Source organism: Lepidothrix coronata, unplaced genomic scaffold, assembly GCF_001604755.1.
Source record: "Lepidothrix coronata isolate B3197 unplaced genomic scaffold, Lepidothrix_coronata-1.0 Scaffold14, whole genome shotgun sequence".
NCBI classification, from domain to species: domain Eukaryota; kingdom Metazoa; phylum Chordata; class Aves; order Passeriformes; family Pipridae; genus Lepidothrix; species Lepidothrix coronata.
Window position 1 is genome coordinate 4,570,059 of NW_016690194.1, and position 10,784 is coordinate 4,580,842.

At 36.2% G+C, this 10,784-nt stretch overlaps 1 long non-coding RNA gene across 1 annotated transcript in view; it reads right to left on the minus strand.

Moving 5' to 3' along the window:
* Positions 1-6,594: 6,594 nt before the first annotated feature.
* LOC108493177 overlaps positions 6,595-10,784 on the minus strand; it is a 22,921-nt gene continuing 18,731 nt past the window's right edge. The window contains exons 2-3 of the long non-coding RNA XR_001873389.1: positions 8,378-8,450; positions 6,595-7,315 (exon numbers count right to left, since the gene is read on the minus strand). This is a non-coding gene — a long non-coding RNA (uncharacterized LOC108493177). The remainder of the gene's footprint in view (positions 7,316-8,377; positions 8,451-10,784) is intronic.

Here is a 10,784-nt window from a genome sequence, read left to right on the forward strand (position 1 = left end):
CTATTGGTTTCTGTAAAATGTAAAGCTAATTTTAGGACCACATAGCTTAAAACCAAGAACCTTAGCAGTATCATAGTAAGTTAAATATGTATGTATTTTCTTAATAATTAGCAGAGAAAGAATTGCCATTGAAAGGCAGCCATCTGAAATAAAGAATTCCTGTAAATTACTTTACATTTGGGTCTTTATCTCCCAAATACTGCTCTGCATGATTTCTAAAGACAGCCTACATAGGTCATATAGACAAGACAGGACAGAAAGGGTTCAATATCACTCTCTGCAGGTATCAGTCATGCAAATTAATGTCTTTTATTTGGCAGAGAAAGGTCATTGTCTGTTGGATGGCTGCATTGGGCTCTGCCTACATCTACCATTGTTATTTTGAGCTTTTATTGTCTGTGAGCTTTCAGACACCATGTAAGTCCAAATGAAAACCAATGCTCAATTTGTTTGTAGAGTTCCAGGTGGCCAGAGACCTCTTGGGACCTTGCAAAAGACAGATGAGAATAGGTCCCGGTCCTTCTCTTAAAAGAGTATATGGATCTGCCTACATCTTAGTGCCTGTTCACTGAACATGGAAAGACTGCGTTCATCTAGTTTTTACAGCCAAATGACTGTATTTCTACCACAAATGGTTCTCCATAACAAAGACACCCCCTGCCCCAGATTGAACTAAAGAGAAAATTAAACTTGTATTAGATTGAACTAAATAGAAAGTTAAACTTGTATTTGGGTTTAGCCACTTTTATCAATCTCTCACTTTTCATATAGATGATTCATCAGTTTCATTGTAAACCTTAACAGAACTAAGCCATTGCTGTTTTTCAGTGAAATTTCAAGTGTCTTACTGTACAAAACCATTTATAAAAGTTACTAGCTAAAAAAAAATCCCCTCAAAATTTTACAGGTTTCAGCACTTACTCATTTCTTCCACCTTTTCATATGGGCATGTTTTCCAAAAAAAATAAGTTGTGACAACTCTGAATAACATCAGGCAATGATCAAGTTAATTTCTTTAAATGGGGGAAAAACCTCCCTCACCTTATAAGGAGATTGTTAGTAAAAAAATTCTCTTCCTGCCTTTCCTTGCATTCTCAGAATACATCCATATAGTGTAACAAAGAGGAATGTGAAGGTAGCGAAGTAATTGTACTACTGCAATGGTTCACATCAGTTTACCAAGCTCTAACCAGACCAACACTCATGGTATCTACTTTGGCTGTCCTGCTTCCACAGTGTGCCTTTCTTCTGGTCTCTGCATTCAGTTCCCTCCTGCTCCTCTTTGTAGATGCACTCTCTTCCCACCAGCACAGCCCAAAGGAGAAGGGTCTTTTTTGTTCAGTGTCACATTTCTTAGTAACTCAACTATCTAGCTGGTGCATATCTTTGTTTGATGCACAAATAAAAAGAATTGATGCGTAGTGACCGATCATCTAATTATTAGGATAGCACTCAGTCATTACATAGTATGAGCCTACCAGGCATTCTAACAAGAGGCATCAAAAGAAGGTGTGAGGGAATAAGCAGAACTCAGTTCAAATAATATTTTATACTAAAAACAATGCTAATTCTGGTTGTAATTAGCTAGATAAACTTCTTTTAGGTGTCAGTGTTGATATAGATCTGCCGAGCTATAAGAGTGCTTAAGCATGATGTGCGTGTATAGGAACTGGACAGTGCTAGTAGTTTTGTTAGAACACAAAAATGAAAAGTAACTCGCAATGATTAGGTCAAGCGTCCCCATGGGCTGTGAAGCACTTTTAAACACATTAGAACAGATGGCAACATTTTCACCTACACTTAAGATACAGGGGTCAAAACCTGATGGTCATCTCAGATGTTTTCACTTCTTTTTCCTGTACATCTGTAACAACAGCAAATCTTGTCACCTCTCATCTATGACATTTAAAAAACCTCTTCATCAGTCATCCTCCCATTGTGGTGGAATAAAAAAAAAAAGTACCTCACTTCAGTTTCTTCTATCATCATTAAGATAATATATTGTTCTGTCATCATTAAGATAATACATTGCACAGTTCTGTAAATGTCTTGCCTCATGCAATTTACATCCTTTTATTCTTCCTTTACTCCCCTTCATTATTGATGTATGCTCATCTGCTCATCTATAATTTCATCTTTCTCATATTTACCTCCTGTTTTCCTATGGTTACTCATGTACTAGTGCCAGTTAAGTAATTTCATCTCTCACATATGGCTACGGTTTCCCTCTCTTATGTCTCTCCTCAGAATAAAAGCTCTGTCCCTAAGTTATCTATTCAGGTAAGATTCTATATTAGATTTTCCATTTAAAAAATAAACAAACCAAAACCAACCAACCAACCAAACCAAACCAAAAAACAAACAAAACAACCTAATAAACAAAAAGCAAACACTACATCTTATGTAATGGGAGAAAAAGAACAACAGAAAAAAAATTATAAACTGTTTAGTCACTGCCACCTAAAGCTTTACCCTTCTTGTTGGCTGTTGATGGTAATGATGCTTGCTCACAGCCTGCTTGCCTTGAGTATCAGAGAAACCCATTTCTTTCTTTCATCCAAGACTAGTTCAGAAATCTCCTCTAGTATTTAAAGTTTTCTATTATTTAATTTCACACATTTTTCTTAGTACTATGGAAAATAATGATTCCTACGTCTCTCCCTAGCTTCTGGACAGAAATTTGAGCCCTGACCCCTGCCCCAAGAACAATACCAGATCTACTGTCACCATAAGGTTTTTTTCTGAATGGACATTTTTTTTACTTTTTATCACTGAGCTCTCTGTTTCTGAGAAAATCAGTTTAAATCTGTCCATATTCATAGAAACACCTTAATATACTTGCCAAAGTTACAAAGTGGTACTCTTTGGAACCTCTAAAGGTCAATAACTCCCTGTGCACTTTTGTGAGGTGCTTCACAAACAATGAGTTATCCCAGATACTGACAAAATATTTCCAAAATTACCACATTCAATTTTTCATGGTTTCCTGTTTGGAATGAGCATTAGGTAGAAAATATTGGAAGAAAATTGGACTAAGCAGCTGTTGAAGCAGCAGATCTTAGTGGTGATACATAGAAAGACGGATGAGTTCAGACAATAAAATTTACTTACTAGACTGATTCAAAGATGGATCCAACATCACTAGTTCTTTCTAAAGAGGTTTCGAAGTAGCTTTTTAGAAGGCAGAAATATTTTTCACAAACTTTATAGTCCACCAGTACTAGAAATGACATATTTTGTTGAATCTTCAAAAATCATCACATCAGCCGCTGTTCATCCTCTTCCTCATCTGAGGAGTAATTATGTGACACCCATTAAAAAAGCAGCCAATGATCTTCAAGACCTCATCCTCACACCTACCTATGTCCTCATCCTCACACCTACCTTTTCATGTATGTTTACACTTTAGATACACTTCTTAGATGGGATAGTGAAGGGAAAAGAGTCAGAAGCCCTGTATTTTCCAAAGAATTACATACACAAATATTATGAGAAACTGGTTTAAAGGACTTTGAATAAAATTTACAAATGTCAATAGTAGAGTACAAAACTGAATTCAAAGCTTGCTAAAGTCGTTAGATCAATGCCCTTAGTTCCAAATCTCCTTTCCAATGCAAAGGTGTTTTTTACCTTTGACTTCACTGGAACACTAAGCACAATCATCAGGGAAGAGATGAGTCAAGCTTTAATATCAGACACATCAAGGGAGTTGTGTTTCTCTACATTGCAAATATCACCAGGTTTCCAGAGTCAAAGTGTAGTGTTGCATGTATTTCAGCATGAACAATTACCAGAATGAAGATTATAACATAGAAACAAACAAACCAACCAAATCAAACCAAACCAAAACCAACCAACCGACCAAAAAACCTTCAAGTCTAAGATGTCACTTTTTACTCCATTCGGAGGACTTCTGAAGGGTTTCTTTTCAGCCATTTTCAGGAAGGTCTACTGTCACTATCTGAATGAAATCATATATTCCGCTTCTCTCCAGGACATCACCAAATCAGATTATCAAGATGTTCATCAAATTTTATACCACGATTAACAGGCTACAATAGTAATGCTCAAAAAAAGAAGTCTCATGCAAGGAAATTTCATATTGTTACCAGTTCAAGTTTATTTCAACCTCAAAATAAAGTTTACGGCTGCAGTTTCACAAGAAAAATTCTAATACAAAATACTAATGGTTTGCATTTTTTCCCTCTCAATCAAATGGTTGAGAAAACCATATGCAATGCACACTAACAAGGAAAAGATTTGGTTTACAATAGAATACATATACTAACAGTAGTTTGTTGAGATATCAATGATTTTTAACTTTAATTTGGTTTTAAAGTGCTTTTTCCTGAAACACATACATGTAACAGTGACTCATGTTGGCAAAAAGTACATGTAAATACATCATCTTTAAGACAGATGCTATCTTTTCAGCTGAATTTATTACTATGAAGAAACAAACTCATCTAATGGAAATAAAGTGTTGAAACAAGGGAGTGGAAGTCTTAAGGAAGTGGTCAGGTTGAGAAATGACAGGTTCACTAAATCACTGTTATTCTATGTAATATGAAACTTAAGCACTGACATACAGGAGATCGAGAAGAAGGATGAGATGAGATGAGATGAGATGAGATGAGATGAGATGAGATGAGATGAGATGAGATGAGATGAGATGAGATGAGATGAGATGAGAGGAGATTTTAAAACCTGACTGATGTTCCATCTTTTATTCCAACTGTGCTGTTAGACTAGCAGATTTGAGTCACTCAGTGTATGGTTACCACTTTTAAATATGGAACAATTTCAAACTGGAATCCTGACCCATATTTTGTAATATAAACTTGTATTTATGGGAAAATGTCATGAATGCTGGAATTAAATCATGTTAGGTAATATATTCTATACTTTAAAAGTACATAAATTTGGTTTTGTTATGGTTGATAAGGGCAGTTCCATTCATTTTCACCACTTAGCAACAGACCTGCACACAAATCTTTTGGCTTGGATAATTAACAATTACTGTTCAGTAGTTTCCTAAAATGTTATTTTTCCTAGCTACCCATTATTATATTTGCATTTGACCAAAAATGTCAGGTAGTATCTCAACTAAAGTCACTTTCTTTCCAAGCAGTTGTGCTGGATGTTGGCCTTTTGATGAGACCCTTCAGATTCCTTTTGTATTAACAGAAATTATATTTTCAATTATATTTCTCAATGCAGTGCTAAGCATCATACAAAGTCTTTGGGAAATAAGCATTAATCCAAACATGGAGGATCATTTCAAAGCTCTCTCTATCAGGTCCAAGACTAACACCTGGTGCAGAGGCCGAGGATACTGCTCGGCTCCTAGTCAAAACACCCATACAAATTAACATTGATTTCTAATTAAATGTATTGATTCAACAGGGCTGAAAGACTCCCATACCTTTCAGCCACCTATTTGTATACATATTCTAATTCTCATTCAAATCTATTAAAAGAGTAGCAAGCTTATGAACCATGATTTCAGCCTTGTTCATCCCTTAACAGTTAGACTTGTTGGATCATTAATACCAATAATGAGCTAAAACTGCAATTAGTGTCTAAATGAAATATGCCGCAAATTACTGATTTATCATTATGCTTGTCAGTAAAAATATACTATGGCACAGCAGGGTAAGCCCAGAAACTATATGGTTCCAGAGACTTCAAAACTGCTAGTTTTTCCTAGAAGGTATCTGAGAACAATATTCAGAAACTCTGTCATTTGCTTGCCAGACAACCTTTGCCAAAGCCACAGTACGTAGTACAACAGGAAAATCCACCAATTTTTTAACAGTGCAAATTCTTAAGTGCTAGTTGTTAAACAATTATTCGTTTGCCAGCTTGTCTGACCCATTGTCTTCTTCCTCAGATGTTTCTCCTTTCACCAGTTTTAAACTCTGTATCTTCATTCTCTTCTTGTACTCTATTTCACTTTCTCTCACTAAACTGGCTCAAACAAAAACTGCCAGGCTGCTTAACCACACCATTCTTCTCCTTTCTCTTGTGTTCATTTTTCAAAATCTGTGGCAGAGCAAGGTCCTAAAGCCAAATTTGATCCTCTTACATCATTTATGCATTTGCTAATGAAGTCATTGGAACACTGATCTCAGAGATATGCTGCTAGCAGTGTATTTAAAATCTTTGTAATCCCAGCTCATGTAGATACCATTTCTACCATTCCATCTTCTCAAACACTTTACTGCAGCAGGAAGAATCATGCTGATCAGATTTTTTTTAAGAGCACGTTATTTGTTACTTCAGCATGAGTCCTACTTATTTTAGGATACAGACAATTCACTTCAGTTATATATAGTTGTAAGCACTGTATTATTTTTCATTTATTTATTTAATGTCCTTAAGTACTCAACTATGTATAGACGTATAAAGTATTCTAAAGGCCTAGTACTATATATAGACTATCAATAGCAAAAAAATCCCAAAACCAACCAAACAAAAAAACAAACAAAAAAATAAAATAAAACAAACCACCAAACCAAACCAAAAAAACACCAAAAAAACCCCAAACTAAACCACACACACAAATCCCAGAAAAACCCAAATCCAACATTTTATATTAGTTCTCTTTTCATTTATTTTAAGACTTTCAAAGTATGTCCAATGACCAGAATGTGCCATTATAGCAATAGGAAAGATCACTTTGCTTGAATCATTTGCCAGCAAAGAAAGACCATCATTTGTGGATGATAATCAATGAAATACAAAGTAGCCAGTTTCTGACAAACTCTGTCTAGTTACTAATTGCAAATCAGCAGTTGTTTATATAAAAGTTTGTATCAGATATTAAAACAGTGTGATTCCTATTGCTCAGCGGTCTGGAAGAAATTTACACTACAGATTGCCTGCTACTCAAGCTAGATTCCTTCCAGGATTTCTTTAGCAGTTTCCAAGAGTTCCCTGAAAAGATGCTGGCAGCAGCTTATGAACTCTGTCAAAGAAGACAACACAAACTCGTCTGCTCTAATAAAAGTGACATTCAAAATATGAACAGTGAACAAAAAGGTCATGTGGATGAGCTCCACCTTTGGAGTTACAGTCTATTTGCAGTCTCCATGTGACCAATATCCCAAACGAATTTTTACACCACATAGTTGCAATTTCACAAAATGTTTGGGAGAATGGACTTGTCATATAGTAAAATCACTGGAGGAAGGACAAGGACTTTCTCACCATCACTATCATCCAGGCAGAGCAGTGTCTAATATCCACTTCTCAACACAATCTCTTGAAGAGCCTCCTCTGTCCTGAATTTCTCCTTCATGGACTGTAGCCACTGAAATAGAGAGGCAGAAAGCTGCTTGCTATAGAGTAGACCCATTAAGTAAGACTGTGAGGAAGTCTTGGAGGCAAAGCAAGAGGTAAGATTTATTTGAGTAATGGGACAGAATTACTCTACAAGTCTTTAAAAAGGTCTCAAACCACTCCAAATCTTCAATTTCAAAAGACACACAGGTTTTGAGAACTGCCTTTGCAAAGAGAAACCCCTGTCAATCCGGCTTGTTTTATTACATGAAAGCTTCTAATTTTAAAATAAACAGCAAAGACAAAGAGAGCATTTACCAGGCCCCTGGTGTAAGATGGAAATTCTCAGCTTGTAACAAACTCAAGGGGTGTGTGAGAATATATTCTTGTGCTTCTTAAAAGTTGGCATAAGAATTCTACCAAGAAGTGAAAGTGACCTGGTGGACCCAGCTGAATGGTTGGTCATGTTCAGAACTTCCAATTCCAAGCCAGTGCGACACACATTACTCAATCCAATAAAACACAGCTGTTCACAATGAAAAAATTGAGAGCTATTCTGCAAAGATTTAAGCTTGGCTCTATAAACTGTAAAAGCAAAAGCTGGAAAGTATATGTCCTATATTCTTACAGTTTAATAACTTGATGACTGTTTATGATGACTAGTGGGAAAAAAATAAAAATTATGAAAAAGGAAAGTCACACTATTAACTCATTTCTCACAAGAATAATACAAAGACTCGAAGTTCTCATTCTACCATAACCACTTTTGCCCCTATAGAAGTTTTTCCTAAATCAGATTTCACATCTGATTGAGTATTTTAAGCAGAAGAGCTCTAGTAATAGTGAGAAATCAAAACCATGGAATGCAATATGGATAATACCCCATAAAAAGGAAAAACTTTACATCATTATTGTCTTGAAGCACAAACTTATATCCCTGAGGCTGGACTCACTGATTAGACACCATGCATCCATGCAAGAGTTTTATTGCAGTTATGCAGAAAAATTTTTCAGGTTTGTATTCTGTAAGTCATGTCCCTCTGTCCATAAAGTGTAGAGCACAGTCTACATCTCTCTAATAACTTCAACTTACTTTCCATACAGCCTTATGGCTCCTCAGATTCTTCAACTGTCACCTCTATATCTTCTGTTAGATAAGGTATCTTCTGCTATCAGAAGAAATATTGGTCAGTCATTTTCAACATGAAAGGCAAAGGGCAGATCTGACATTTTGTTGTTTATCTCTAGACATATCCTCATCGAAAAGATCAGATTTTCCTAAGAAATACCATAGTGTCACTTTGTTGCCATGGGACAATCCATGCTCAAAGGCCCCCTTTTATCTTAGGCTCTTGCCGTCACCATTTACAGTTCAGCATTACCATCACACACCACCCCTCATAATCATCAACATCACAGACAGTAGTTCAGCATTAGAAATACGAAAGTTAGTAAAGGCTTGGAAGGTCAATTCAAATAAACATTCGAAAGTTCAACTGTTTACAAAAATCATTTCCATTTCTAAAGCAGACTGGAAATCCTGTAAAAACAAAATGCATGGTAAGTTTAGGCCATGACATGCAGAGAACCCTGAGAAGGAGATAACAAATACTTTAAGACTTTTTTTCATTTTTTTAATTGGCACTGGAGGAAGTTACGTGTAGTCCATTAGCATGCTCTCTCTTAGATGGCTTGCTATGAAGATAAGCATAAGAGTGAGCAAACTGCACTCAGAATTTTGCAGCTTATTAAAAAGGAAAACACACACTGTTCTTGACAATATCTTTACATTTTGGCAACTATGCAGTCAAAAAGCATGTTTTCCCACTTCCTGAAGACTTCTGCGGATTGAAGTGATTTGGTTTCAACTTCTCTCCCAAAAATGTATCTTCAGGGGTCTGGATGTACCTTCAAGTCTATGGATGGAAACTTTCAGATGAAATAAGGAATATTTGTGACAACAATCATAATGGAAACTTCAGAGCAAACTTCCCAGAATTTCAGTGTGAAAACGTGCCAGAGATATTTGCTTAATTTTTTATTATTATAAGCCAAATTAATGTACAAGCACAAAGATCTGGACAGGAAATCACCACATGAAAATCAGAGGAGAGTGAAGTGGGGAGAAGTGTTCATATGTTTATGAGGGTGGATTGAAGATATTTAAATGAAATGTACAAGAATCCTAAAGGACTGACAATGCAAAAGTTGTTTACTTTGGTTTAGCACAGCAGCACTAACACAAAAGCCATTATATGGAATCGCATTGCATTAGCCAGCTAGTGAGTGTCACAGCTTCTGAAAACAAAAAGTCTGATTGTATGAAATCATTCTGAATCAGAGGTAAGCAGAGGAGTTTTTCCTCCCCCTTCTTCAAGGATCTGCCAAGCATGTCAGATCATTCATGTTAAATTATGCTGGATGGCACTGGGATGTGCACTACTGTCATCTAATGGCTGAGTCGCAGCTGTCAAATCCTTTGTACCGTGAGCCTTCTGTAGCAATTCAACAATGGTCCAAAACAGGGGAATAGGCCTTCATCTGCTAATTTAAGACTAGTTCAAAAATAACAAAATAAACAACACACATGACAATCAGAGAAAATAGTCTCAACTCTAACAGCTTCTGCTTACCTGCAGACAGGCTAGTTTACTAAAATCCCATGGTAAAACTCACTTCTGGTACAAAGTGCAGTGATCTTATTGATTTAGTCAGCAGCTTATTTGGCTATGAATTTTAAACCTTTACAGCAGGCAGAAAGAAGGGAATTACTGAAAATTAAAAGAATAGTCATATAAGAAAAATGTTTGTCTGTATATCTATTCCTTGAATTGTTCTATGGTTTTAAAAACTTAAATTAAGTTAGAATTATCAACTCCGGCTAAGTAACAATTAAGCTTGTACTTTTTACATATTTATTGTCCTTGCTGACCTCTTTATTTACTTAGTAAACAATCTTTCTTAAATTTTCCTGTGGCTCAGTCCATGCTAGGAAAACACTAATCTCTCCCAGGTTTTAGCTTTCTCTGTTCCCCTGCACCACAGTTTGACCTGCGGGCAAATGAAGCCATTCAAATATTTGCTTATCTTGTCATCTGTTCTCATCAGACCTTGCAATTCCTGTCATGCCCCACATGTCAGTTTAAAGCATAACGTCATTAATACCTCCAGCGCCCTAATGGATGCTTCACACATGAACGCATTAATGAAATGTGTTATTGTTTTCCCTCACAGGACATTAACAATCTCGCTCACGCTGAGCCCCTGAAGCCCTGCAGTGCTGCTGAAAACCACTAGCTATCAAATGAACCCTCAGTTACGCCTCAGTAACTTTAGGTTCAAGTTTATCACTGAAGTGTCACTAATGTGAGGAGAAGATACAAGCCTCTAAGGTCTTTCGGGCCCAGCTTCAATTACCATAAAGAGTAACAGGAGGCAATAGCTGCAAGGGAAAAATACACCATCATATAAATGAAACACTGTCAAGACAAAATAGGAAA